The 27,575-nt window shown below is 41.7% G+C and overlaps 1 long non-coding RNA gene across 4 annotated transcripts; it reads right to left on the reverse strand.

The window, feature by feature from the left end:
- Positions 1–17,245: 17,245 nt before the first annotated feature.
- On the reverse strand, positions 17,246–21,984 carry LOC307214375. 4 transcript variants are annotated; one of them, XR_013838003.1, is made up of 5 exons: positions 21,240–21,984; positions 20,552–20,627; positions 19,562–19,686; positions 18,317–18,413; positions 17,519–17,680 (listed from the first exon to the last, which is right to left on the reverse strand). It is a non-coding gene; the product is annotated as an uncharacterized lncRNA (long non-coding RNA). The 4 variants fall into 4 exon arrangements; XR_013838004.1 differs by lacking the exon at positions 19,562–19,686 and having other exon boundaries at positions 21,240–21,975; XR_013838002.1 differs by lacking the exons at positions 17,519–17,680; positions 18,317–18,413; positions 19,562–19,686 and adding an exon at positions 17,246–17,472 and having other exon boundaries at positions 21,240–21,975.
- Between the last annotated feature and the right edge of the window lie 5,591 nt (positions 21,985–27,575).

The raw sequence follows: 27,575 nt of genomic DNA on the forward strand, positions 1-27,575 counted from the left end.
TATATTTCCCTTATTGAAATATCGTTCTTTTCTGTGTATAAGACGTCTCCATGTATAAGACACCCCCCCTTGTTTGGGGGACTGAAATTTCAGAAAATGGGGGGAGATGGCAAAAAGTTGTTGAGCTTTTTTTGTGGAGGATTGCCCAGAGTTGTTGAGCTGTCTCCCGTCTGTCCCCTTGCCAGCAGAAGCTGCCAATCACCCGCCCAATTGCCACAGCACTGGCCAATCAACACCACCCACTGATGCAGCAACCGATAATATGCACAATAGCTGCTAACAGCCATGGCAGCACCCAATCAAATGTCCACCCTATGCACTACCCATGTATAAGACAACCACCACTTTTTAGCATGATTTTAAAGGGGGGAAAACCTAGTCTTATACACAGGAAAGTACGGTAAATGGAAAAGAAACCTTTTCTCATCCGTGTGTGTGTGCGTGCGCATGCGCATGCACACACACACACAGGAACAGTAAAAGACACCCCTCCCCCATTTTCATCATATTAGCATTAGCCAGACAGGACACAGGAAAGGGCAATTTGTCTCCATTTGGTTATTTGTCCCGTTCCCCCCACCCACCCCCCCAAAAGTCACTTGCCCTAATAGTCACATATCAGTTTCCTGAAACTGGTGGACTTACATACCTAGATTTGTGTTGGAACTATAGTCTAATTAGTGTCTGGTGTTCAGCAGTTTCACTCATTGTACCTTGTGAATTCTGAAAACTACTATTTCTCTCTCCTTTACACAATAGTTAGCAAAGTTTCCCATCTTTCAAGTTACTGTTGCTATGAAACCCACAAGATTAAGGTATAACACTTGAACTCCATAAATAAATAAATAAATAAATAAATAAGAATTCTCCCTCCACATTTAATAGTAGGAGTTTTGTGAGTTCAAAGCATAAAGACTCTAGTATCCCAAGATACATCAAAGCAAATGAAATGTGTTCTTTGATCTTCAGAACTTACATCTTGCTTATATTATGCAAGTGGCTTCTTTAGTAGGGGGAAATGGTCTGTTTGACCAGTGATCACACAGTCGTTTCATGATACCTTTTAATTAGTTAGTTAATTATTTAATTACATGTCTACACCAGGTTCTCAAACCAATAGGGCATTTAAAGTCCTGCACTATAAAATACAGCCATGAAAACCTCAACGAAGTCGAAATCCACTAAAGCAATAAGCAGCAGTAACAGCCAAGGAGCAAAGGACTATGCTATCTCTCCAGTGACTCAAACACCTTTCTAGACACAAATGTATTGCGTAATCCTCTGCAGCAGCAGAAGGAATGTGGCCAGGTGGGCTCTGTTCTCCAAGTCTGCTCACAATCTACAGTGGGCAGTGTTGCGACCAGGTATTGGGCCACGCAAGTGATCCAGCAAGTGGCAGGTAGGATCACCTGGCTGCTGACTATTAGCCAATGCCAGCAGACCTTGGACGAGTGTTTGCCTGGTGGTGGGTCAATAGGAACGCTTGGGTCTGCTCCCAGGGGTCATTAAATTGTGGCCTGCTCGGCCGTCTTCCCTGCTCTTTCCATCCCTATTTTCTCTCCCAAACGATGTGGCTAAAATCATAATCTTGCTGTCCCTAAAAAGCTGGGAGGAAGGTACCCAACAAGACTGCAGAAAGACTTGAATGGGAGGCACAACAGTTTTGCCTTTCTCTCTTTAAAAAATAAAAATAAAAAAATTATTAAGAGTTTTTTAATACAATAAACAGAGAAAAACAGCATAAGCAAAAAAAAGAAAAGAAAAAAGAAAACAAACATAAAATTTATCATCGTATAATAGCCAACTTTTCTTCATTTTTGCCTTTCTCAATGGTTCAAAGCAGGGCTGAACAAAAATGCCTTTCAAAACATTCTCCCTGCAAAATTAGAAAGCATTTTGACAAATATTTTTAGTAGGGAGGAGAAGGTATAATCCTCCAATAGGTTTTTTTCCCCTCGGAAAATTCTCTTTTGAGAAATTTCAACTCACTTAATGTTGAATGAAAATCTCTATTTAGTTCACATTAGGCACCAGAGGACAAATATGCCCTGTCCAGTTTTTATAGCAAACAGACCTGATTCACCAGTCTTCGAGTTTGGGTTTGAAGACTGCACACAAAAATGTGAATTTCACTGGGAAATATATTGATAAATTTACAAGAATGAGTATTTTAGGGGGAAATGGCATATAAAATGTGTTCAATTTAAATGTATTTTCCATACCCCCCCCCCCCCGCAAAAATACGATATAACATACCTATGGCTGAGCACATTGAAAATGGACACAAGACAGAGATGGGCTTAAATATCCAGGGTTTATACTGATTGAGGAAGCAACGGGCTGAGAGAGGTAGACTGGAAGGAGAAAAGACCAAGCGTAATGCTTATTTTAATGATATTAAAGGTAAAGGTAAAGGGACCCCTGACCATTAGGTCCAGTCGTGACCGACTCTGGGTTGCTTTATTGGCCGAGGGAGCCGGCGTACAGCTTCCGGGTCATGTGGCCAGCATGACTAAGCTCTGGCGAACCAGAGCAGCGCATGGAAGCACCGTTTACCTTCCCTCTGGAGTAGTACCTTTTTATCTACTTGCACTTTGTCGTGCCTTCGAACTGCTAGGTTGGCAGGAGCAGGGACCGAGCAACGGGAGCTCACCCCGTTGCGGGGATTTGAACCGCCGACCTTCTGATCGGCAAGTCCTAGGTTCTGTGGTTTAACCCACAGCGCCACCCACATCCCTTTTAATGATATTAAACTAATACTAAACAACTAGGGGCTGGGCCCCTGTTCATTCCACTCACCAACCCCTACCATCCCCCACTATATTAAACCACCAGAGCTTCCCATTCTCACCCCATGCAACTAATAAGATTGCTTTTAACCTTCCCAATCCCATTTCTGAAGCCAATTCTCCCTTCCTTTCAGCAGCTTCACTTTGCACCCATTTCTAACTTCACCTCCATGTCTATGCCTCCCCCTCCTTTTGTGCAATCCCCTTTCCCACAAGCCACCTCCATGGTAACTTCCCGCATCAAATCCAGGATTGTCATGAAGCACTGCAGGTTGTCCAATGGGAGCAATGCTCTGACTTCATGCAAATCCAGTACTGTGATGTGGCACTACAAATTCCCCAATGGGGGCTGCGCGATGACAGCCTTACATTTTTATGTATATAGGAAGATATTGAAAATGACTCCACAACTGAACCCAAGATTCACAGATGGCAAAACAGGTAAAGCTATTTCACTAAATATTCTCCAGGGGTGAAGGAGCTCAAAAAAGGGAAACTATCAAAAACATGTCAGAATATTCTTTCCTGAGAAGAAACTTTCCCAGCTCTAGCTGCAAATGCCTAGAACTGAGCTTGGAACCTTCTGCTGTGAAACATGCACTCTGTCACCGAGCACTGAAATGATATAATTATGGTAAATTAATGTGTATGGAGGGGGAAGGAGGATATGGGCAGCAGGCCCACCCCTCTGACCTAAATGCATTCAATTAAACATCTGCAGAGAAATAATGCATAGCCCCCTGTATGTGCATAGGGCTTTCTCCAGATCACACAGGGATATCAGTATATAAATGCACATGGGCCCTTCTGCTATGCTCTTTAACTCTCTCAGGAATTTAGGAAGTTGCATTATATTGAGTCACGCCATTGGTCCATCTAGTTCAGTATTGTCTCTGCTCACTAGCTGCAGCTTTCCAGGGTTTGAGACAGGACCTGTGACCTTCTGAATGAAAAGCCAGTGCTCTGCCACAGAACTTCAGCTCTGCTCTGTATGTGTTGGGGTCAAGGTCTCTCTTTCTAGGGCAATGGGGATGAGCTTACCCCTTTTCTCCTGTTGGTGCCACTTGGAGTATTCCCTGATAAATCGTGTCCTCCCTAAAAGAGGGCACGTGTTGCGAAGAGACCTGGAGACTGATTGTGGGTGGGTCTATTGAATAGCCACAACACCCGATTGGTAGGTCCCTCATTGCTGGATATAATCTGGCCAATGGGGTACATTGGGATTGAGGGACCTATGTAAACCCTTGCACGTGTCCCAGAGCTTCCTCTTTCGGCTCGTGCATCAGACCCCCCGCCTACCTCTCCCTAATTTTAGGGCATTTTGCGATTGACCTTGCTATGCCGTCGTGTGTCGTCTATCGTTGGGACAGGGGCACGGCAGGAATTTCCCTCACTTGGCTGTAGCCATTTGGGTTTCGCCTGCCGTGTAGCAATTCATCACAACTTGTAAGATTGCAGATAGGCACTGGTTCATGTGATAGGGATGGGAGAACGGTCTCACCATCCCTATGTGAAGGGTATTCCATTAAAAGAATCCAGGGACTCAACTTGGTTTGGTCAACTCCCAAAAGGGGGTTGTGCCGCTGCCTGAGTCCAAGGGAGCATCTGGGAAGTGAACAGAGTCTGTTCCCAGGCTTTTCACCTGCCTCAGGTGTTCACCCTTGGCTGACCTATGATAGAGCTCTGGGTCAGCGCTACCTGCAAGGGTGCAGGGAGCTAGTTGAATCAGAGCCTGCGCAACCACTCACTTTTCTGTAATCAATAAAGTTGTAGCCTAAACTCTGTCAAAAACCAAAACTAAAATTTGAGTCAAACGTGTCTTTATTTAGGGGGGGGGGGTGTCTCTGGGTCTGAACATGCAAATGAGTGAAAAGGGGGGTGCATTTTGAGCACTGCAAAAACTCCTTCCTCAAATTTCCCTCAGTACTCCCCCCAGCTGTGAAGATGAACCAAAAAACTGAACACCACACTCTTCAATCTAACTTTACAGTTAAATTTAGGAAGTTTCTCAAAAATGCCCCTCATGCAAAAGGTCAGAGTGTTTTTATGTACGGTCTACAATGGAAAATAATAAACTATAACAGATTTCTGCATGCATGCTATCTGTCAAAGGGTTGTGTGCACTGACTGTGCTCTTATTAAACTGCTTATGGGGTAAGAAAACAATGGAAGGAGAGACTTTCCTGCTACATGGAAAAAAATGTAAAATTCTCCAGCATTTGCAGAAATTCATGGAGGAATTCTGAAAGGTGGAAGCAACTTGGGAATCAGATTCTAAGCACTACACTGAAATAAAACGAGGAAAATCACAACTTTTCTTTCTCTTTTTTGCTCACAGCTTACAAACCGAGAAAGAACTGCAATTCACCACATACATTATTCACTGGAAATTATTTAGCTTGGCTCTGTTGGGTGAGTCATGCTTAGGCTGAGTGGAAGGTTCTGAGCACTCTAGGAAGCATATAAATTATTTGAACTCAATGTAAAATTCATGGATTTATTCTCTTTCTCACCTAACTTCTCCCCAAAATCTCCGAGATTCATTGACTTCAGATCTGTAGGCTAGCATATCTGATGCAACAGCATCGGAGTTATCTTCCTGTGTATTTTGTATGTATGTATGTATGCATGCATGCATATAGGGATATAAAATCCTGCCAAATGTGACTACATTAAAAATTTACACTGGTGAAGGTGGTGGAATTTCTAATCGGATGTTATCATACAACAAACTGGTTGTAGAAAAGAGAAATGATTCCTGGGGATTTTTACCATGGCAACTGAGGATAGTCTGCTAAGAAATCAGACCCCTTCATTGGGCTGGTAAAATGCTTTCTAAGGCCTGTGTAAACATGAGACTAACTTGGGTCCCATAAAGCAAAACACAACCTACCAGCCATATATTATAGCCTAGACAGCAAAAACAAGAGGTTTAGTGAACTCACTAGCTAGATAAATTTGTCCACTAAAGTTTGTTAAAGATTGAGACCTAGCCATCCCCTCCCCCGCCATTTTCCTAAATAATAGTGAAAACCCTTTTTGTTTATCCTTTAATAAATTCTCTTGAGAGGCCCATACACATTGGACTTTTATTTTTGTGTCCATGAAAGTAATGGAACTTGTGCAACAACTTCTCCCCATGCAACAAAACATCCCCTCCTTCTCCTTTCCCTCCTTGAGGGTCTCCCCCGCCCCACAACCCTCCACAACATTTTGAGCAGGGCATAGGAGGAGGCGTGGGATAGTAAATTTGGTTTCACAACTGGAAATTGTTCTGCAAGCATAATGGCTTTGTTATATACAACTCTTAGAGATTATTTTTATTTTAAACTCACTTTTAAATATCATTAGCACATCCCCTATTGTTTTCCTTGCTGCAATTGTGCAAGAATAGATAATCCCTTTCTCTCCCAGAAAACCCAGTTGGTTCTATCTGTAATGATTTATCAGCAAATTGTAAAGACATATTTATTTCACCAAGCCTTTGGGATGATGTAAGTGTTGTTCCCCTGCCATGAGTATGTGTTCTGGTGCTTCTATTTTTTGCTCTTTTTATCATGGCATGTTAGTATTATTTTATATTGCATTGTTTTAATAATTTTAAGCTAACTCGGTGATTAACTTGGTTGAATCTACTGGTATGTAGATAAATGAACAAATTTCTAAGATTGTGATCAAGAGTTGGTTATGTTCTGTTTATTTATATAATTTCTATGTCACTTTACATTTGGCTCTTTTGGATAAAATACATATTTTTGTGAGCACTTCCCCCACACTGAAACTGTATTGCAAAATCCAGAGAAGTGCATAATTTGAGTACATGCTGTGTTCCAATCTGCAAGCACATTTGGGAGTGTTGAATCAGATCGATCCACCATGTGGGGGGGGGAATTAAACAAATTCAACCCCCATCCCTGCCATATATGGCGGTCCACACAAAACTTGATATTGAATTTTCCTTTTCTGCTGAATAGATCTGGGAAAACAAGAGTCCCAGCATGCATCTGGCAGAGTCACCACACACAGTTCAACTTAAGAGTCACCAATGCCATGGTCACACCACTGTGATATACCTTCAAACAGTCATGCCTTCCCTCTAAAAAATTATGAGTGCTGCCATTGGTTAAGGGTGCTGAGACATGTTAAAGGTAAAAGGTAAAGGTACCCCTGCCCGTACGGGCCAGTCTTGACAGACTCTGGGGTTGTGCGCCCATCTCACTTAAGAGGCCAGGGGCCAGCGCTGTCCGGAGACACTTCCGGGTCACGTGGCCAGCGTGACATAGCTGCTCTGGCCAGAGCCAGAGCTAGAGCCGCACACGGAAACGCCGTTTACCTTCCTGCTGGTAAGCGGTCCCTATTTATCTACTTGCACCTGGAGGTGCTTTCAAACTGCTAGGTTGGCAGGCGCTGGGACCGAGCAGCGGGAGCGCACCCCGCCGCAGGGATTCGAACCGCCGACCTTTCGATCGGCAAGCCCTAGGCGCTGAGGCTTTAACCCACAGCGCCACCTGCGTCTGAGACATGTTAGGACACTGCTATTCCATTTGCAGAGCTACAGTTCCCAGGGCAGTTTAACAATCAACACCTCGTCACATGGAATTCTGGGAACTGTAGTTCTGCAGAAGGAATAGGGGCCTCTTAACAACTCTCAGCTCCCAGAATTCTTTAGGGGAAGCCATGACTGTTTAAGGTGGCCTCCTAGTGCTTTAAATGCCTGGCTTGAATGTGGCCCAAGGTGTGCAGGCTGTTTCATTTTCTTGTTTAATGGCTGCCCTAATGCTCCACATTGCATTACTTCAATTTATCCTAATTTAAAACTAAAGTGCCCTTCTTAAGGTGAGGGTGTTTTGGTTTGTTTATTTGTTTTCTTAAAGACGTACGTGATGACTGTTTGATTTTGCAAAGTCCTTCCTTATGTACGGCATCATTACTGCCACTTGGCTTGTCAGGCCTTTCTTGAAAATGAAACTCTGACTCAACAACTTTGCCCTTGGTTAAATAAATAAACCGTAACTGTAGTTGTAACATCATTATCAGAGTACGAACCTGAAGGTCTGCTTAGGATTTATTAGGGCTACACGGCCATTACCAATGCTACTTAAACTTTATTGCATTCACCTTGCTGCCTAACAGCATGTGTGCTGCTCTTGTGTCATTGGGAGAAGACTCAGCAACTTCTCCAGTTCTAGTCAAATACAGCTTTCTCCTGTACTGCCCACTCCAGCCTTTGTGCTTTGCTGAGCTTATCCTGCCTTCTCCTTTTATTTTTAAGCTCAGTAAAAGGATGCCATATGTGGATTTTTTTGGCGAGGCAAAACCCACGGCAACATTCAGAAGTTCAGATGCCCTTCTTTAGTACCTTGGGGACGCAGGTGGTGCTGTGGTCTAAACCACAGAGCCTAGGGCTTGCCGGTCGGAAGGTCGCGGTTTGAATCCCCGCAACGGGGTGAGCGCCCATTGTTTGGTCCCAGCTCCTGCCCACCTAGCAGTTCAAAAGCACGAAGTGCAAGTAGATAAATAGGTACCGCTCTGGCGGGAAGGTACAAGGCATTTCCGTGTGCTGCTCTGGTTCGGCAGAAGTGGCTTAGTCATGCTGGCCACATGACCTGGAAAAACTGTCTGCAGACAAACACCGGCTCCCTCGGCCTATAGAGCGAGATGAGCGTACAACCCCGGAGTCGTCCGCGACTGGACCTAATGGTCAGGGTACCTTTACCTTTACCTTGGTTTACAACCATAATCCATTCCGGAGGTCCATTTTTAAACCAAAACAGGTTGTAACCCAAGGCGCACTTTCGCCAATGGGGCCTTCCCCCCCAAATTGTTATATAAAAAAATGGGTTATAATCCAAAAAAAGTTTGCAAACTGGGGCATGCACTTCTGGGTTTGACGTGTTTGTAATCCAAAACATATGCAAACCAAGATGTATACAAACCAAGGTACCACTGTACTGTTGCAAGATATGTGTCCAGGAATCAAGATCCTCTGTTCTAGCTTTGAATCCTTTCCATAATAAATATTTTAAAAAACCAGGACTTTGCACCAAAGTGCTAATGAGCAGCGAAGGGCCAGTCTGCAGTCTGGTGCGTGAATCTCAGGTAAGAGTGCGAGTGAGAGAATGGGGTGGTCACTACAAACAGCCCCGACTCTACTGAGAGGCAAAACAGGCATTTCTGAAGAAGTAACCTCAAGTTTATGAGCAGATGTCAACACTGTGATAAACATTCTGCGCTTGTTCCTAGAAGTGAAAGACGTGACTAGCAAATACTTTATTTTCAGCTCAAGGCTGAAAGGCACCTGGAAGGATGCATTTATGGGAGCACAAATATTGGAAAGTGTCCTTCACTAAGCTCCACTTTACATTGCTTAAGAACAAGAGCTGCTATTGAAATCTCCATTAGTCAAAAGGTGGCTGGTGAAGCATCTCCTCACAGGCCAGCAGTGCATGGGGGGGGGGGGATCCCAACTGAGATGCTATTAAGCCATTTCTCACTCTTTCTTCCTTGGCTTCAGCCAGAGTACGGATCAACCAATCTCTTCCTTTTCATTACATCTACAATGGAACCTCGTGTTACGTACCGTCCTCCTTACAAACGCTTCAGGTAATGAGCTCCGCTCACCAGGAGGTAGATGCTCCTGGTAGGGAACTTTGCCCCAGGATGCGAGTGGAAGTCGTGTTCCGGCGGCACGGAGGCCCCATTAGCTAAAGTGGTACCTCAGGTTAAGAACGGTTTCAGGTTATGAGAGGCAGGACTATGGTGTTGAAAGCGCTTCGGAATTCAGACCGTGGGAAGCCAAAACAAAAAATTATTACAATTTGGAAGACAATTGGACTTTCTTATTTTAGTTTTTTATTTTTATTGGATTTGATATGTTAATTGGATGTTCCTATTGGAAAATTAATAAAAGCTTCTTTAAAAAAAAAAAAAAAAGAACGGTTTCAGGTTAAGAACAGACCTCCTGAACGAATTAAGTTCATAACCGGAGATACCACTATATGCATGGTATTTACACAAATCTTGTGCAATAATTATATAGGCACGTATATAGGTTTTTATAGGCACGTATTTTCACCATCTTTTAATCCTGATCTCTCCTTTGATTCAATCCGGCATCCTCCTTGGCTCTCTAACTTTCTTCTCTCTTGTTCCCTCCTTCTTAGGAATCAAATTGAATGCCCTTGAATAAAATTCTGTATTTCCTGCTTTCTCTTCCTTTCCTCCTGACCAGCTAGGGTGCCTCCTTTCTCTATGGGTTTAACCTGATAATTTCTAGTGTAACCAAAGGCCTGTCTTTGAAGATCCGTAAAGGTAAAAGGACCCCTGACCATTAGGTCCAGTCGTGACTGACTCTGGGGTTGCAGCACTCATCTCGCATTACTGGCCAAGGGAGCTAACATTTGTCTGCAGACAGTTTTTCCGGGTCATGCGGCCAGCATGACTAAGCCACTTCTGGCGAACCAGAGCAGCGCACGAAAACGCCGTTTACCTTCCCGCCGGAGCGGTACCTATTTATCTACTTGCACTTTGACGTGCTTTTGAACTGCTAGGTTGGCAGGAGCAGGGACCGAGCAATAGGAGCTCACCCCATTGCGGGGATTCAAACTGCCGACCTTCTGATCGGCAAGCCTCAGCTGGTAGAGCAAGAGACTCTTTATCTCAGAGTCATAGGTGCACACCTCATGTTGGGCATAATAATAATAATAATAATAATAATAATAATAATAATAATAATTTTTTATGTATACCCCGCCCTCCCCAGCCAAGGCCGGGCTCAGAGCGGCTTACAAGCAATAATAAAAACAAGATGAATGATTACAACTTAAAAACAAAAATAAAATACAACATTAAAATAATGGAACATTAAAATATTAAAATGTAGCCTCATCGCAGGAGGAGAAGGAAAAGAAAAAGAGAGAAAGAGAGAGAGAGAGAGAGGGAATCAAATTGGCTCCAAGCCAAAGGCCAGGCGAAACAACTCTGTCTTACAGGCCCTGCGGAAAGAAATCAGATCCTGTAGCACCCTGCTTGTGGTTAACGCTTAGCTGGAATGAAATATTCAACGCAGCAATAGAGAAATTAAAATAGTAATTTATTTGTCAGACAAATAAATATGAGGCACAGTGGTATATGGTTACCAAGCTCTGGCCTGGCCTCTTGCCATTCTGGCCAGCACTTATATTTCCTTAATCCAGCCCCCTTGCTCCTCCTGTGGCTGCCTCTGTCCAATCAGCCTGGTTGAAATTCCTATTGGCTGTTTGCTAGAACCAATCACAAAAGATACACCCATTTCCTCTTGCCTTTTATGGAAAATAAAAAGCTATATATTCTTCTATCTATAAATGACAAATAAGTAGTAATATATCTTACATGTGTCTCAACAAGGAATCTTAATTACCAGCTCACCTCTTGCCCTCCTTGCCCTATTGCCTTCCAAAACAGATAATTAATCTTGAATTTTTATCTTATGCATATGTCAAAGATTGAGTTCACATCAACATTGAGAGATCTCCTTCATTTGAAGGTTTCTAAACAAAAGGCCTGACAACCATATATCAGGAGCGCTCGATTGGCGTCTTCTGTCTGGCAAGGGGCTTGGCTGGTGCCTGACTTAATTTCAGGATAGTTACAACTCTTACAACTATATGAAATAAGAATCTAGCATTTCTTAAATCCTTTGCATAATTATATTTAAACTAATATATTTAATACATAAACAACCTTTTAAAAGGAAAAGAAATCTTAAAAGGATCTTAGTTTAAGAAAGAAACAGCTTTAGAAAAAGTCTTCCCAGAAAATGTTCTCTTTCTGCCAGCTAGATGCTTTTTCACTGCTCTTGACCTTCTTAACCTTAGGAAGAAGATATGGCTCATTTTACTATTTATCCACCCTTAATTTGTAGGGTCAGTGTAACCTTGGCTGTCAGCCTGTAATTCCCTTTTTACGACTTTGAGAATTGTTTTCTGCTATAAATCAGGGGGGGCCCTTGTCTAGGAGTAAAAATATCTTGCCAAGGTTTTTAGGCAACTGGTCTTCTGCCTGGCATGAAACAGAACATTTTTAAACTCATTCTTAAAATACAAGCCCTGATTAAACATATAAGCTTTAATAAAAATGCAAGCTTATGATTAGATGCCTCAATCCTGCAGGGCCCTGGTCTCATGAGGCAGAGCGTTCCACCAGGCCAGGGCCAGTGTTGAGAAGGCCCTGGCTCTGGTCGAAGCCAATCTAACTTCCTTAGGGCCTGAGACCACTAGGGTGTTGCTATTTATGGACCTTGAGGCTCTCCGTGGGGCATACCAGGAGAGGCGGTCCCTGGTACGAGGGTCCTAGGCCGTGAAGGGCTTTAAAGGTCAAAAGCAGCACCTTAAATCTGACCCTGTACTCCACCGGGAGCCAGTGCAGCTTGAAAAGCACTGGGTGAATATGCTCCCATGGCAGAGACCCTGTGAGGAGCCTTGCTGCAGCATTCTGCACCCGCTGGAGTTTCTGGGACAGCTTCAAGGGCAGCCCCGCATAGAGCGAATTACAGTAGTCAAGCCTGGAGATGACCGTCGCATGGATCACTGTGGCCAAGTCGGGGTGGGAAAGGTAAGGGACCAACTGCTTGATGCGGTGAAGGTGGAAAAATGTCGCCTTGGCTGTTGCTGTAACCTGCGCCTTGAGTGTTAGATTGCAGGAGGTTGGACTACATGACCCTTGTGGGCCTACAATTCTACGATTTATTGTTGTTGCACTATTATATAGGTATAGTTTAACCACAGGTATCTGAAACTGCATTTTAGGATTTGAAATGGCACATGGACTTGTGGGAATAGACAGTTTGCTTCATGGATAATTGCATATAGTGTAAATTCATAACATCTGAAAATGACTTTTTGCTGTGCAGATTCCTCAAGCATCCCGAAGCAAGACTTGTACATGCAAGAGGAAATACCCTGCTCATTCTCTTATTCTCTTCACTGCCAGCCTCACACACTTTGCCTGAACAGAAATATAAACAGAGATATATAGCCTGCATACTGGGGACTTGGAAAAGATGGGTGCCATCGGCATACATCTATGTGTGATATGGAAGGCCCAAGAGGGGGTAGTAAGGGTACAGGGTGGACAGATTCTGTCCACATCCACATCATATATTTGAAGCACTATGGTACCATTTTAAAATAGCCATGGTTTCCCCCATATAACTATGGGAGCTATAGTTTGCTAAGGATGGTACAATGGAAGAGAAGGAAAAAGAGAGATTTGCAAAATTATCTATAGTTTCTGTGAACATTTGTGTGTTGCTGTGTGGCAATTAAAGATCAGCAGTCTGCAGATTACTTCTAAGCCTTCCTCGTTCAGAGTTTGCTCTCTGTGTGAAATCTTTTCTTCCCGCAAGGAGATGTTCCTCTTTAAGGCCTTGCAAATACATAAAGACCAAATTCAAATTCACTGATTACAGTAATTCACCTGGTGGAGTGACACTTGAATAGGTTTCAGTTTTTAGCATTTCCCTCTCACCTGTAGATTGCTAGTCATTCTACTGTTAAAACACCCCGATGCTATTTAGTGACCTATGATATTTCTATTGTGTTTATTAATCATAGGTGATAAGTGGAAAGACTCATTATCACAAATTACATTTCTCCCCCAATTGCCTTTGGCAATGAATGCATTTTACATAATTGCCTGATAACTGAGGTTCAGTTTTTAATTAATAGAATCCTGTGTAGGATGCAGGGCTGTAATTGGGGAAGAAGAAGTGGATGTAACCACCTCACCTCACTTGGAACAGTGGTTTTTCCCAATGTAAGAATGGGGGGGGGGGATATGCATTACAGAAACTAACAAAACAGAGGCATGTTTTTAATTGCAAAACATTGTAGCTCCAAAAACAAGGGTTTCCATTTCAAGAATTGGGCCTTAGAATAGGAAAGAGAGAGAGAGAGAGAGAGAGAGAGAGAGAGAGAGAGAGAGAGTGTTATCAGTGCAATATTGTGCCCCATCCCCCTGCCAGTAATCCATATTCCATCCCTGAGCCCCACCTAGGATCACCTGATTAAAGGAAGGATCCCAAACTCTTAAAATACGATTGTTGAGCACTGTAAGGAGTTGACAGGAAGAATGAGTAAATTGAAAAGGGCGATTATTTTTTATGATCGCGTAACTTTAACCTGCCAAACTTACAATGGGTGACTAATGCTTGTCCTCACTTCCGCTAGTCCCATGCCCAGGAAGCATGGGTTCGAGTGGTTTTCTGTTTGCACTTCCACTTTGCCTGGGAAAACCTGTTCTTTAGCGCTGAATCGAAGCAAACATCAACCCATGGAAAACCCAGTTGACAATTGCTCTGATTCAATGGTGAAGATTGGGTTTTTCCAGAGGGAAAGGGGTGGGACGTGTGTAAGGTGGAATCTAGACACATATAAAAAACACGGTGAAAAAACACTAAAAAAAAAAGAAGTTTTGAAAAATAGATTGAATTTGTCATAGCTCACCATCGCCATCTAGTGTCACATTTGTATAATGCACTTTACAACACACTTTAAATGTTTTATTTGCATCTGTATAGCTGAGACCTAAGTCTGGATGAGCCCTAAATGGTATGTTTCTTCCTAGCCTCCTCAGCTTTTATGGTTATCACCCTTTTCACACATGGTTGTGCTTTTAACAATCCCTCCTTTACCTGTCACCATGCAGATAAGATAAGATTGCCATGTGCTTTAAGGGCATAAGGGCCAAACAGAAATGTGTATAAGGGTGGGTGGTTTTTTTTGTGGAGGGGTCTCACAAAACAATTGAAAGTCTGAAAACCTCCACCTTCTATCACTAGATCTGTTTCTAGTTCCACAGTTCTTCCCCTCTATGGTTCTATATCAAGAGCACCAGCATGTATAGTACTCCTGAATCCTGCTTGAATTATCTCTCATGGTTGCCGGCACAAATTGGGGAGGGCTCCATAAACTCCCAGCACTCCCAGCGTCCTGTTGTTCAGTTCTTTCAATTGCAGCCCCTCGACTGCTGTTATGCGTGGAAGAAGTAAACTATGAAGTTCTCCAATTCATTGTTTGTTGCCCTGTCTTATTTTACCCTGTTATTATGAGAAATGTGCATCTTTTTAAGCAGTGATGGGAAACCTGTGACCCTCCCAGATGTTACCAAACTGCAACTCCCAGCATCCCTGATCACTGGCCATACTGGTCAAGGCTCATGGCAGTTGAAGTCCAAGAACATACGGAGGCCTGCAGGCTCACCATCCCTGCTTTCAAATCAAAGTGTTTGATTTGAAATCCCAGCCTCTTGAGTAATATTTTATTCATTTTTTATTGAACTTCTTTGATTGGCATTCAACATACAAATTAAAATAATAGAGGAGGATGCTCATGGTTTGTGAAATATACCATGTTTAGGATGATCTGAAGAGCCTTCTCAATGATTCAGATGCTAAGTGAAAAGCAGTAACAAGATTTGTTTTACAAAACAGCCCTTGAGCATACACCACACTTCAATTTGATAAACACTAAAGTATTGCATTCTGTAGTGACACCATTCATGCAGGTATATAATGAGGGTTAAATATCACATTTCTCAGGCTGTCTTTATATATTCATCACCATGTCTGCCATTATATGCTTCAGAGTAATAGCTTTCAAAGCAGAAAATACTATTTTATTTTTCAAACATATCACTTTCAATTGCCTTTTAACATATGGTTACTAGACATTCCCATTTCCCAGAGACAGTCCCTGGATTTACAAATCTGTCCCCGGACAAAATCTGTCCCCGGAATGTCCCCGGATTTCATTTAATGTCCCCAGATTTGTATTTTAAGTGTTGTAGATTTATTAGTAGGGAATGAACGTTGCGTGATTGGTTCAACGGCACAAGACACATCATATGGGGACTTCCGGCAAGGCAAAATGGCGGGCGCCACTGCAGTGAGCAGCTCCTGAAGCCAGCCAGAGCCAACTGTGCTACCAGGCTGGCTCCGGGCTGCTGAGGCTGCCACTGCCACCACCACTGGCGAGGGGGAACCAGGGACACCTGGCACATCCACTGGGGGAATTGCTGACACCCCCCCTTGACCCAAATCGAGCCGGGTGCGAGAGCGCCCGGCCGATTGCCCAGCAGTGCTCCGGGGGCCAGGAAAACCCTGGAGCCAACGCAGGGAGACATTGGAGAGGAGGAGGAGGAGGAAGAGAGAGGAAGAGGCAGGAGAAAAAAGAGGGGAGCACCAACCTTGCCATGCCACTGCCACTGCCGCCACTGAGGAGGAGAGGTAGGAGAGCACTGGGAAGGCATGGACACGTGGCTGAGCTCAGGCCCGACCCGAGCCTATTCCACGGCGGCTAGAGCTCCAAGAGAGCAGGCCCCAGAGGAAGGCCACGCGACAGAGGAGACCACAGAAGAGAAGGTATTACTTATTAATTTTTTTTAAAAAATAACTTTTTTAATAACTTATTTTTTCTCTTAAAAAAAAAAAGGTGTCCCCGGATTCTTTGAAAAATATCTGGTAACTTTATTTTAACCTGTCCTGTGCTGGGAAATATGGTTTCCAGCCCTGCCTTCATTAAGAATGTGGAGAGGCAGAAGTGAGGTTCTGGTTTGGATCTGCACTGGTGCCTACTGGTTTCACAATGTTCTCTCTCTGTTTCTCCGCAAAAGAAAATAATAATCTAGAAAAGCATTAGGAAGAGTGCCGGATGGATTGCAGTGCTGTGTTTGCACCATGCTGAGCTTGCAGTTGCCTTCCTCCTCCCCAAATGAGCACCATCAACCCTCCTGAGAAGTTAGCATCTCCACCATAACATGCCACCAGCTACTGGTGTCACTGGGTTCTAAGCTCTGCAGGCTTGCAGTAAGCTCACCTTGCTCCCAGGCGTTTTGAAATCAACAACTGTTACAGACTTCAGTTGCCAAAATCTCCTTCACATAGTAGAGTGAAGCGAAACCTATGCAAGGCGAGTTGGGGGCAGGGGCTACGGTGTTAAAATGTTTTCAAATTTTTTAAAGCAAGGACCTGAGGATGAGAGTCTGTCAACCTTTGCTTTTTTCAAAATGATCCTTCATTGCTAGTCATTGCTTCTTAAAAGGTAAAGGTAAAGGTACCCCTGCCCGTACGGGCCAGTCTTGACAGACTCTGGGGTTGTGCGCCCATCTCACTTAAGAGGCCAGGGGCCAGCGCTGTCCGGAGACACTTCCGGGTCACGTGGCCAGCGTGACGAAGCTGCTCTGGTGAGCCAGAGCCGCACACGGAAACGTCGTTTACCTTCCCGCTGGTAAGCGGTCCCTATTTATCTACTTGCACCCGGAGGTGCTTTCGAACTGCTAGGTTGGCAGGCGCTGGGACCGAGCAGCGGGAGCGCACCCCGCCGCAGGGATTCGAACCGCCGACCTTTCGATCGGCAAGTCCTAGGCGCTGAGGCTTTAACCCACAGCGCCACCTGCGTCTTATTATTATTATTATTGCTTCTTAGGTAGTTTCTAATATGTTACTTTCATCACTCTTCTCTCGCTTTATTCTGCCTCCATTTTTTATAAAAAGCCTTTTAGCAGAGACAAAAAGTTAATAGCCACTTACAAAGTCCATCAGCTGCTGAAGTGTCTTCTTAATAATAGCTTTAAAATTGTTAGTATTTCTCGCCTCATTTGGGGGGGGGGGTTGCCTTTTCCATTTTTTTTTTCTGGGGCATTGCTCCTAAAAAATTTTTTTTAATGCAATTGTAGGCCTTTACTTCAAAACATCAAAATCAGTATATTTATTTTAAAAGTGAAGCCTCAGCTTTCCTTCCTTCAACTGGTGGCAATAGTAATTGAAACAGCAATTCATTTTCCCTTGTAGAACTGATGGGTGTGAATTGGGCCAGTCAGCTCATCTTGCATAAATCTTTGCTGTTTCTTCTTTTCTGTGTAATCTGAAACACAATTATACTTAGTTCAAATGCAACTAAATGTAACTTTAAAGTTGTGAAATGCCAAGGTAGGAAGGAATCACCTTTAACATTCAATTAATTACTTTTCTTTCCAAGAGCTACAAACTATTTATTTAGTTTTCTTCCCACTCAATCTCAAGGGTTGAGCATGGATTACGTTCTGAGTTTCAAGCTTTATTTAATTGAATCAGTGCATTAATTGAAGCTCAGCTGATCCTCACTGGTGCCAAGGAACTCATCTCACTCATTAGGTTACATCTGATTGAAATTGCAATGTAATGGAAAGATTTCACTGTTTTATTTCATTACAGCTTGTTATAACTAGGTTGAAGCCTGCCACCTAAGGAAGTTTTTCTTTTCTTGACTTCTAATCACTAGTTAGGTTAGTCACTAGATATTGAAGAATATTCAGCGGGGGCAGGCAGGGAGTAAGTAGAAGGACAGGAGAACATTGAGGTTTCAACAGACGGCAAGAATCCAAATACCTTTTAAATCAATCAATCATTTTTTTATCCTTCCCTTCCTGCCAAAGAAACTCCAGTCAATGAACAACAAAGCAACAAAACAATACTTAAAAAAAAGAATTAAAACATTAAAAACCTGTCTCACCTTTAATAAATAGAAGGTAGTCAAGGGTTTTCCACTCTACCACCATTTAAGAAGTCTTGCTGCCCTTCCAAGTAGCGGCTTGGCTGCCCAAAATGGCCTGTAGGCACCACAGACATTCAGTCAAGCAGTTAAGCTCACCACAGGAAGCAACTGTGGTGTTTACTTGGCAAACAGAAACACAGATGCTATAATCCACACTATTTACAGTTGCTACAAGGCTGTACTCTCTGAGCCCAGAGAGGGTTCTAGTTTACAAAGTCCTTCCTTAGTCCACACAGCAAGTGCAAAGGCCGGTTGCTAAGTTCTGCAGCTGCCTTAGCTCTCTGAGTCCAGAAGTCTTGCAAGTTGTCCAGCATCCCTCAGACCAGCTCTTCACAAAGTATTCCATGCTTTCACAAGATCATTCCATCAGTCTCCCATCTCCAACAGATTCTCCTGTGCTCCCCGACTATGAATGCTGTAACTGGAGTTCTTTTCTACCCAGTGGTACATGCAGGTTTGCCCAGCAATACAGATAAGACAACCGCAAAATGCTTGCAGCCGCATTTGGGGGGGGGGGGACACGACATTTCTGCCAAATCATTGTGAATTAATTATTTTTCTCACTTTTCATTTTGGAACAATGGGGAATTAAGCAAGCTCCTTCTCCATACTTCCTGTTCTCCTCTCTCTCTCTCTCTATATATATTCTGTTTTACAATTTTAAATACTCATTTTATATCCTTAAGATATCAGTGACTTCCCTTCTTCTCTTTCCATGGTTCATTTTACATATCATAAATCCCTGCATATTTTACAAAAACTATACCATTCAGTATTCCATTATTGCATCCATCAAAACTTATTTATACTGTTGAATTTATCTTAATTCTGCCGGCATTTTGAGCTGTACACAATAATTTCCCATAAACATTTTTCCTTTTAAAATAATTTATATTAAGTTTTTGAAAAAAAATATACATATAAAACAAACCCATTTCAAACATTACAATACAGAGTTCTTTCAAACCCTTAGACCTCCTTCCCTCCCTCCATGGGTTCCATCTTTAAGATTAAATTTACTGCATCTTTTATCCTTGTCTATTATGTAACCATAATTACCATTTTAAATTTCACATTATAAGTTTCTTTACATCCCTGCCAAAGATTTTAACTGTTTACAGTGGTCTTTTAAATAAATTACAAATTTACTCCAGTCTTTAGAAATGTCAGTTTTGTCATTTCTGCATACTCCATCAGTTTCACCTGCCATTCTTCTTTTGCTGGTACTTCTCCTTCTTTTCATCTCTGGGCTAGTAGCATTCTCGCTGCCGTCGTTGCATACATAAAAAGTTTTTTATCTTCTCTTGGGAACTCTTCACCCATTATACCTAGTAAAAAGGCTTCTGGTTTTTTGACAAATGTATTTTTAAATATTTTCTTTAACTCGTTATATACCATTTCTCAGAAAGCCTTTACCAATGTACATGCCCACCACATATGACAGAAAGTGCCCTCTTTCTCTTTACATTTCCAACACATTTTAGAATTTGTTTTGTACATTTTAGCAATTTTTCCAATCTTCTTGTTCTTGTTCTCTTATTCTGTATGTTAAGCCTGCGAGTTGTTCATATTCTATCAACTTACGTTGCCATTCTTCTTTGGTTGGGACCTTGCTCGTTTTCCATCTTCGGGCTAACAAAACACGGGCCACAGTAGTAGCATACATAAATAATCTTTTTTGACACCTGGGAATTTCAGTCTGAATTATCCCCAACAGAAAGGACTCTATTTTTGGAGGGAAAGTACATTTAAACTTTTTTTCCAAATCATTATGGATCATTTCCCAGTATTCTTTTACTCTTTTACACTGAGGTCTAGCTCCGAGGGCCTTCTGGCGGTTCCCTCACTGCGAGAGGCCAAGTTACAGGGAACCAGGCAGAGGGCCTTCTCGGTAGTGGCGCCTGCCCTGTGGAACGCCCTCCCATCAGATGTCAAAGCGATAAACATCTACCTGACATTCAGAAGACATCTGAAGGCAGCCCTGTTCAGGGAAGTTTTTAATATGTGACATTTTAGTGTACTTTTCATCTTTGTTGGAAGCCGCCCAGAGTGGCTGGGGAAACCCAGCCAGATGGGCGGGGTACAAATAAATTATTATTATTATTATTATTATTATTATTATTATTATTATTTTATATGTCCACCACATATGAAAGAATGTTCCCTCCACCTCTTTGCATCTACAACACTTACCTGATTCAGTCTTATACATCTTAGCAAGCCCACTCGGAGTTAAATGCCACATGTGAATCATTTTCAAGTAGTTCTCCTTCAAAGAATAACATGCTGTAAACTTCAAGTCACTTTTCCAGAGTTTTCCCCAGAGGTTAAAATCTATATTGTGTCCTATATCTACTGCCCGCCTTTTGTTTCCCAGTCTAATAACAGATTATACATTTTAGACAAAAGTTTCTCTTTGTTTTGTAGAAGTTCTTTTTTGAATTGTGAGCTTTGGTCCAAAAAACCATTTTTTTCCCTATCTAATTTAAACATTTCGTGTAACTGATGATATTGTAACCAGTCCGTAACATGGCTCCTTACATTTTCCATTGATTTCAGTTTGTGTCCCACAGCAATTCCCTGTAAGCTGCCCACTGTTTGTCCATATTAACTCTCTTAATAGTAATAGCCTCGACAGGAGATAGCCATAAAGGTGTTTTCCTTTCCAGCTTTTCTTAATATGGGCTGGTAACCGTTCCTGCACTGGCTGTTCCATGACATTGGCAAAGCTATGTCTTGAATCAGTGGCAAAGCTTTTTAGTATTGATTGACCTTGACCTCAGTTTTTATGGGTACTGGCTGACAAACCAATCTGCAGATCAGATCAAAACTACACCCATATGAAAACTTAATATAGCTCCAAAATAAACCCCTTCATCACCTGCTTTGAGCATCCATCATGACAGTGTGTAGACTTGGTCCAACTGTTAGCTATATCGGACTTTGCCAAGACTTGGAGCTTACACTGTTTGTGACATCATGAATGATATCAGGATGTTATGTTTGCATTCAACTAAGCTGTTTCCATGCCAACAGCAGTTGCCAATAAACTGCTGCAAGGAGGTAGCCATCAGCCTGACAGCTAGTTCAAGGTTTAATTTTGTTTTCATAACCTAAGCTTGAAGAGTGGTTACGTATATATATATAACTTGAAAGCTGGCTTCTAGTACTTAAAATCAAAACACAGTGATCTGGTGAAACCAGGTGATCCAAAGAAAGGCGTGGTCTCACTTGCTGTGAGTAGGCTCAAATGTGATCTAGTTTCACAAACAGAATCTGTCGTAGTAATAGTGTTTATATTCAAGATAATTCCTTGGCTATACAGTACATCCTGTTCTGAAGAGTTATTTATTATTTTTTTACTCATACCGGTTCTTTGTTTTAAGTGAATGTCCCTATAATATGAAAGCCCATGGATCATAATAATATTTTTGATGTGGTTTATTCTTGCATCTCACTGCATGGTTTAATGCACTTGCTTCGATGGGAAAATTCGGTTTAACACTTTGTCAATATTCTAACTCAACTGAAACCAAGGTTATTCTAGGACCAAAATACCTGGGATTAAAGTGGAGGGATCAGGTGCTTACAGAATGACGAGTTCTCCAAAAAGCACAGTAATTATAAATTAAGGTCCCCCGGCTTAACAGAAGCAGAAAATAGATTATGCAGACTCACATATTGTGCTTGCTTATAACTTAGCTCCAGTACATCCCCATGTTTTATTGGTCTTTCAGTCCCAGTTCTTTCACTGAAGATTAGGATACTGTGAGGGCAATAGCTAATGAGCTGCATATGTTGGATAACATAGAATAGTGATGTCCTAGTGAAGATGAGTGGTATGGGCTGGGGAGTAGTTGATGAATTGAAGATGTATGGCGCCAAGAGAGGATTGTCGCACTCAGGTCCTGTTCACAGGCTTCCCATAGGCATCTGGTCGATCCCTGCGAGAACAGTTTGCTGGACTAGATGGGCCTTCAGACTGATCCAGCATAGCTCTTCTTATGTTCTCTGGGAGTCACAAATGTTGGAGAAAATAATAATTTCATAAAACTGTATTTTCATTATTCCATTTTCTCTTGAGTCTGTGACCTAGATAAACTAAAAGGGCCTGTACCTGCCTTTTACAGTACAGAATGAGCTGCTTTAGGTACTGTACAAAGTGAATGTCTAATCCAGAACACTGGGAAAAATAAACTGTTAGACTCTATGGTGGCCATTGTAAGCACGAAAAGAGAATCAGCTAGGCATGGCAATTGTGATTATTCTTGAATTGTTTTGTAGACGGATGAAAGAAAATATTGGGGGGGACATGTAGTGAACAGGAAAATTAGTCAAAGTCTTAATAAAGAAAGACACTGAAAAATGGTTATATGTAGTCACATGATATTATGATAAGGGCTGATCTGAAGAGCCAAATGATTTTGATTGGTTCAGGATGATGACATTGGGTTGCAAGTATTAAGTTTGCTGTGATCCTTTGATTGGTGAATAGAAATGACATGTGTATTCTGGAAATGTATTTTTAAAAATTGCTTTGTATGGAGTTCTTTGCAGCCTCCTCCTTATTTTTGAGGCTGTCCCTATGCACATTTGCATTTCAATAAAGACCTATCTTTTCACTTGGAGCTTGCATCCTTTTCTTCTGGGTTTCTGTGAGTGTACGCTCCAGTCTGGAAACCCCCTTTTTAAATTTCTCCAATGCAAGTCAGGGGGCATACAGTAATAGAACTAGGCCATACTTTGAGAAAACATACTTAGGCTATACATATTCACAGATAATAGAAACTAATCATTCAGGAAAGATTTTAAAGTCTTGGTTTAAGAGTCATATATGTTGCTATTACTCAGTAAATGTGGCATCTTTTCTAACAATATCCAAACTTTCAGTGGTGTAGAGGATCAATGGAATTGGACCACGTTGTGGTTTATTTCTGCCTAGAACTTGACTTCTGCAACTTGATCTTACAGAAGGCTGGTTACTGAATATCAACAGATGCTATGTGGCAGATCTGAGCATATTGATGCATTTTGTGAATCCCACGCTGTACCTGCACTGTACAACATCTAGACAACAGTTCTCAATATAGCATTAAAAGCATTGACAAAAGCTGTAGCTATGTTTGCTTCAATAATGCTTGTATAGGTGGCACAGTTCTTCAGGGGTTGAGTTGTATAAGCTTCATCTGCTGCTTTGTGTATATAATTAGGCTATATTGATGCCTATTTGTCCAGCCCTCAGTGGCTTTAAATCTCTGTAGTCTTCTATACCATCTATCCTTTTAAAGTGTTTTTCTCCTTTCTTCGAACTGCCTACTGTCCCATTGTCAAGCTTATCTTTTATTTCCCAGCTACATTCGTAATCATTGAAGCATCATCAGCGGTGTATTTCCTTCCAAATCTACATTTAAACTTTGTTTAAACTGAGCATGCTGTGCCTTAAATTCCAGTTCTAAATGCCCTATCCAGGTATTAAAGCTGCATTGAGGTGTTTTGTACTTAGATAATTGATAGCTTAAGTTCCTGGCTGCCTTCATACATGCTGTTTCTATGGGTTCATTTCAAGGTAAGGCCTCATCAGCGAGAGTAATTCTAGGTTTGTTAGCTGAAAGCAAAACTGAATGTAATTCATCTTTTATTGTTGTGCGATGTATTTTTATCTTCCTCCTCCAAAACGATTCACACAGTTCCAGGTATTTCAATTCAACTGAGAACTGTATGTAGTTGTTTAGGAGGGTGCCATGGGGTCTCTCTGTTTTCTTAAGTCTCCTGGGTCACCTTAACAAAATGGAACACAAGGCAAACAGTTTGAATAGCAGTAGCAATTTCCCTAATTAAAGAAATAGCTAGAGTTGTCATATCCACGTGCCGTAGCTGTATGAAATGAGCTGGAAAGCATTAATTCTTTTACAAATTGGCTGACTAAAGTCAGGCTGTTTTGTTGCATTAGACGATACATCACCATATTCATAGCCTACACATGGCAACCATTTAGATTTCGCTTTTATGGAAGCTAAGCATTACTCACTGCCTTTGCTAAATAATTGATGCCCAAGATGTCGATCTGCCTAGCAATTTAATTCAGCAAGGTTTCCAACTCTAAATAAAAAAAAAAGGTGAGTCAGGCCAGTTCAAAGACTTGGTTCAGATTCAAAGTTCTGTGAATGGAGGAGAACAGTTTATAGCACTGTTTTAGAGATTCTTAAGAGCTTGCACAAGAGGACAGACATCACTATAACAGGTAGATTTTGCAGCATTTCTCATTGTTTCAATTGCATAGGTTTTTGTGAGAATGGAATAAAATCCTTGCAGAGTTTAGTTGACTTGCACTGTGCTGTAATGGAAGGAGTAAAACAGCCCTTCCATTTGTGGAAAAAGACATTTTCTGCACCTTTTGCTTTCATTACATAGTATGTGACTCCTTGGTACCAGGGAATGGATGGCAGCCCACAAGGGGCTGCAACCGCCAACCACCCAATGCATCTACTTTCCACACCTGAGTTTTACAGCATCATACTTCTGCCCCAATCTGACATAAAAGTTGTCATGCGACTTAACTCACTTGTGTTTTCTTATCAATACTCTGAATTCAACTTTTACCAAATCTGAAGAAGTGTGCATGCACACGAAAGCTCATACCAAGAACTAACTTACTTGGTCTTTAAGGTGCTACTGGAAGGAATTTTTTTATTTTGTTTTGACTATGGCAGACCAACACGGCTACCTATCTGTAACTTTTACCAAATGGTAACCATACACCAAGAGTTTGTGGTAGGTGGTTAAGAGGGGCTGGCCTGTTGGTGAATGCATTTTCTGGGACCCCTGGCCCCCATGTGGATGCTTTTTAGGCTCCAGCAATGACCCTTTATATCTCCCCAGACTTTTACCCTCACATATATATATTTAACTCTCTGCTGAATACCGCCTCTTACCACTGAAAATGGCATTACTACATTTATTAGTTGTTGGAATTTGCTCTGGAAATTATGAGTTGAATAATATATTTCAAATAAAATAAATACCGGTATTCACCATTGACAACATTGCATAATTTGGCTTGACAACCTAATTAATGACTAATTTGATTTAATGACTTCATAATGTGGAACAAAGGGGGAACATGGCGTGGATTTTCCATGGCAGCTCAGCTGTTCTATAAAGCACCATTCTGTCCACTGAAGACTTTCAAAATGATTTGCTCATGCCTAGTATTCCATATATATTGTAGTACATATTCAACAATATTTTTCACAACATTGTATGATTCCTGTATGTGTCCTACTGGGGGGTGGGTTTGAGGAGGGAAATACTAACAGAAGAGGGGGAAATGAGGCACTTTTGTGAGGGCAGCAAATAAAGGTCACTGTAACTTCACATAAACAAGGCTTTTAAACCAGCAGCTTCTCACATACTTTGATTATTTTTTAAATGCAAATTTTATTAATATTGTTCAAGAGAAGGCACTGCAATTCTGATTTATGTGACAGAAGACAGGGAGCAATCTTTTTCAGTAGCTTTAGCTTTGACATGCACTTATCTGCATGGTAAGCCTTAATAAATCCTGAGTGTCTAGTTGTTTATATCAAGCATTGTTTCCCGAACTAAAGTAAATAACACAAATGGTCTCCAATAGATTGACTGCCCACAGAGGAATCTAACCTTTAAGATGATGTGTGGGGGGAAAGTGGTCATTTGGCAGGAAAAATTCCCTGCAGACGAAAGATGCCAGTATTAGCAAATGAATCCAAATGTTCAACAGATGGTAAACTGAATAGGGTACAGCTGGAATTTTAGTTCTTGTCTGGGGGAGGTGGGAACATAGAGGCAAAAATGCAAAGGAGGAATAATAACAAAGTTATCTTGAAACAATGGTGAAACAAGGTCACACTAAATCATATTAATAAGGAAGGTAACAGTACTCCACTGGATTAATTTGGTTTTCAAATTATGGTATGACCTTTGGGCATCAGGTATGGCATTCTAACACAAGGCAATTCTTTGTTACAAGTTAGATTTCTCTCCAGTAAATTGTCTCAAAATTATGTTTGCATGAATATGTATTTTATATTCCTACATGCATACAAAACCCCAGATAGCAAAACATATACAAGCAGTTACATTGGTTTGCCCTTTGAATCTGGAGCATGTAATATTAAATTTACCCTTGTTTTCAACTTAGGATTTACTAAATGATTTTAAATACATCAACAAGAAATATCAGCATGGAATTTTAAATGGAGCAGGAAAATGTTAATCACTAAAAATATATGCCACCAGCCCACTTTTTCTTACTATTGCTCTCAGTAAATATAAATTGTAATTAGTAGGCACATTACTTTGTTATTTTAATTGGGATTGAAACATAGTGTCCAAGATGCTCCTTCATTTCCTTTTAACAATGACTCGTTTCTTGTAAATTATATGTTTTGGGTGGTTTTTTGGGGTTTTTTTTTTACAATTCCTTTAGTAGATCAGAGATTTTGTAATTTAATGCTATTTAAATATGATGTATTTCCTGTATTTTTCCTGCTGAAGGTTTTCACTCTCTTCAAACAGGAGCAACTTGCAGCAAGTACAGGTACAGGAAACAAACAAACAATATGTTGTGCCTTTAAAAGCTGTGTAGCTAATGCAAATTAAACAAGGCAAGCCTTTTCTAGTATGAAAATACTAGAATACTATATGGAATACTAGAATACTATATGGAAAGCTTCACCAGTTGGCATTATGTCTGTCAGACATCGTATTACCTCTGTGAGGTCCCTGATTTACCTTTGGACCTTATACCTTAGCACAGCAGCTTGTAACGTTCTGATTGTTGGGGCTGGGAATGCTAGTTTGTTTTGCAAAAGGACAAACTTGAACTAGTTCCTTTTTGGACAGGATGAAACTAGTTCTTTTTTAAAATGAACCTTTCCGCCACATGGTCAACTGAAGCTTCTTTGATTTACAGCTCTAACTTTAATTACACCTAGTGAATCCTATCCATTTCAGTGCAACCCCCTTTCAGTAACTGTTTTCACAATCTGAAGAAGCCTGAAATTGCATGACCTCAGTGCAGGGCAGCAGATACCATCATTGGAGGCAGTGGCGGAGCTTCATGCTCCAGCACCGGGGGGCGGAGAGCAGGCAGGGGCGGGGCTGGTGTGCGTCCCATGAGCGGGGCGCACCACCTGCAGGGGCGGGGTGCCCAGCGCAGGTGGGGGAGCAGCCGCGA

Source organism: Podarcis cretensis (assembly GCF_951804945.1).
Source record: "Podarcis cretensis genome assembly, chromosome: 4".
NCBI lineage: Eukaryota > Metazoa > Chordata > Lepidosauria > Squamata > Lacertidae > Podarcis > Podarcis cretensis.